This window comes from Halichoerus grypus, chromosome 2 (genome assembly GCF_964656455.1).
Source record: "Halichoerus grypus chromosome 2, mHalGry1.hap1.1, whole genome shotgun sequence".
Taxonomy (NCBI): domain Eukaryota; kingdom Metazoa; phylum Chordata; class Mammalia; order Carnivora; family Phocidae; genus Halichoerus; species Halichoerus grypus.
Genome location: NC_135713.1, coordinates 206,862,935 through 206,866,026, shown reverse-complemented (window position 1 = coordinate 206,866,026; position 3,092 = coordinate 206,862,935). Strand labels below are relative to the sequence as shown.

Here is a 3,092-nt window from a genome sequence, read left to right as displayed (position 1 = left end):
ACTGTAACCACGTTTCATATGAGAAGAGCAAACTTCTTTTGAAAATGACATAAAAAAAAGAAAATGTTGTAAATAAGAAACACTACTTGTTTAATGAAGTCTTAAGAGTAGCAATATCAAGAATCACATGACCAAAAGCAAACCCGGAGCCAGAGACTTTTCAAGGCCAGTCCTCCCTCGCGGGTGTGGTGCAGGAGAAAGGACTTGTCCTGGACAGACACACCGTGCTCCCCATTGCCAGGGCCGGACGCGGCGGATTCCGTGCCTGTGGCAGGTGCCGTCATCTGCCTGTTTACCTGAGGCTTTCACACAACACACCGGCCTTCCCGAGGGCTTTTCTCTGCGGTGTGGTTGACTCAGAAAGGCTGGTTCTTGCATTTGTTTTCCAGAATGAGTTTCTCACAAGGAGCTGCTGGTTAAAAGAACCCCTTCCCTAGTTAATTCCAGATGGGGAATACATTCAACCTGCATATTTTATGAGGAGGGTAGGAGGTATCCGTTAAGGTGTTTTCTCTGTTTAAAAAACAAGCAATCTGAGGATTGCTTCAATCTGATGATTGAAAAGGGTTGTTCTGCAAAGCGAGCCGGCAGGAGGCACTTCCCCAGGATTTGCCCTCCCTGCGGCAGGCCCCCCCCCCCCAGCCCCGCAAAGCCTTTTTTTTTTTTTTTACTGCTCCAGGCAATGAAAGGGAAACTTTGTTGAGGCCCCAGGGCCTTGGGCTCGGGCAGGAGGCCCCTGCGGGCGAAGGAAGAGCCGGTCGAGGGGCCTTATTTGACCTCTTTGGGGCGCGGGTTGTTGGTGTGGCGCAGTTGACAGCCCTGGGGATGCCGGCGAGCAAAATGCTTGCCGCGGATCGTCTGGTCGCAGTTGTATTTCTGGGCCAGTGGGCGAAGGGAAGGCTCGATGATGATGCCAGCCTGCAGATGAAGCACCAAGTGCAGGGTGGACTCTCTCTGGATATTGTAGTCGGACAGTGCCGCCATCTTCCAGCTGCTCGCCCACAGAAATCAGATGCAGCAGGTCAGGCAGGATGCCCTCCTTGTCCTGGATGTTGGCTTTGACATTCTCAGTGGTGTCAGTGGGCTCCACCTCGAGGGTGATCATGCCCGTCAGGGTCTTCTCAAAGATGTGCATGCCTGCGTCCGCTCGTGGTAGGGAGAAGAGGACTTAACGCTTCTAAGAGGATTGGCGCACTGTACGGCCCGGAAAAAGCTTCATACCCCTCCTGCATGAACTCGGGTTTGCCCAGGAAGATCATCCACACACCTAAGTCCTCATGCGATAGCTTGGGCTGGCCCAGAGGACAGGCCTCTCTCTCAAAGGCCGGCTCGCCCCCCGGGACCCAGGCCAGCCTCAGAATCCTGGCCCCACACGCCCAGCTCAGCAGACCCGGCCGCTGTGTGGAAGCTGGTCCGTGTGGACAGGCTCTGGGTCACCCCCTCCCATACCTGGACTCTCACAGCCTCCTGCCCAACCAGTGGGCCGAACTCTCAAGACAGTCCCAGCAAAGCCTTAAGAGGGCTGGTGCTCACTGGAGCATCCCTGCCCACCTTCCCTGAGCCTCTCTGATGGAGGATGGGGGCTTAGCCAGGCTCTGGGGGTGGGGGGGTGCACACTCAAGCTGCTCCTCCTGGCTCCCCTCCCCCAGCCCAGCCTTTGGGTCCCTCCCTGGCGGCATATTTATTAGCCAACCAGAGGACCAGGGCAGCTCTGGGGAAGCCAGCTAAGCCGACTGAGCCCTGCTATTGAGGCTCCCTGGCCTGAAACACAGCCCCTATTTGCAGCCTCCCTGCTTTTTGTTTTGATTTTTGGTGGGGTCCCGGAATCTGTTTTTTCAAAAATTGTGCTAAAATACACAGAACATGAAACTTACCATTTTAACTCTCTCAAGCGTGTAATTCAGTAGCATCTAGTACCTTCAAGATGTTGTACAAGCGTGACTACTCTCTGGTTCCCGGACATTTTCATCTCGCCACAAGGGAGCCTATACTCACTCAGCAGCTGCTGACCAGCCCCCCCAGCCCCCTCCCCCAGCCCCGCAGCCCTCTGCTGCTTTCTGCCTCCTAGGATTTGTCTATTCTGGACATGTGGCAAAAAAGGAATCCTATGTGGGGCCTTTTGTGTCTTTCTTCCCCTCTGCGTGTCTCTGAGGGCCATCCACGCAGCGGGGGTCGGGGAGCGGGGAGGGGACTTCCCTCCTTTCCAGGGCATGTCATGTCCCGTGGTGGGGACGCACCGCACTTCGCTGATCCCTGCTTCTGTCTACGCCCGTGTCTTTGGGCTGTTTCCACCTTTTGGCAATTATCAAGAATGCTGCTATGGACATTCGTTCCTGGGACACGCACCAGCCGTGGCACCCCGGGTCACCCGCGCCTGCGTGTGTCCCCTGCTGAGGAAGCCCTGGCCTGCTTTCCACGTGGCTGCCATGCCACGTCTGCAGAGGCACCTGTCACTTTTCTTTCTTTCTCTTTTATTATGATGGTCCTCCTTTGGGTGTAAGGTGGCATCCTGTGGCTTGGACTTGCATTTCCCAGGTGAGTGTCCTCTCTGCGCTCCTTGATGGCTTGCTTGTCACCGACACCTCCTCCGATTCTTGGGTCCAAAAGGAAGTAGAACTAGGTCAGCGGCCTCCAAGCTGCTTTGTCCATGGAGCCCCTGCAAGAATTTGAAAAAATGCCCTTTGGTACCTTTTGAGGTTGGTATCTACCGTTTTTTGTCATTAAGTTCACAAGGGTGCAAAGGATGGGATTTCTGGTGTATTGTAAACACCAACTTTTATTTTATTTTATTTTATTTTAAGATTTTATTTATGTATTTGAGAGAGAGAGAGATTGCAAGGGCAGGAACACAAGCAGGGGGAGTGGGAGAAGGAGTAGCAGGCTTCCCGCCAAGCAGGGAGCCCGATGCCGGGCTCGATCCCAGGACCCCGGGATCATGACCTGAGCGGAAGGCAGAAGCTTAACGACTGAGCCACCCAGGCACCCCAAACACCAACTTTTAAAAAATAGAACAGTTCCTCGCTCTGTAGAAGCAAAACCTGACATTCTGTCCTGCTTTCAAGGTCATTGAGCAAGTCCTGTTCCTCAGTCAC

At 54.0% G+C, this 3,092-nt stretch overlaps 1 pseudogene; it reads right to left on the bottom strand.

Annotated features, from left to right (window-relative positions):
• Window positions 1-768: 768 nt before the first annotated feature.
• LOC118527184 (ubiquitin-ribosomal protein eL40 fusion protein pseudogene) lies at window positions 769-1,135 on the bottom strand (annotated as a pseudogene).
• Window positions 1,136-3,092: the final 1,957 nt, after the last annotated feature.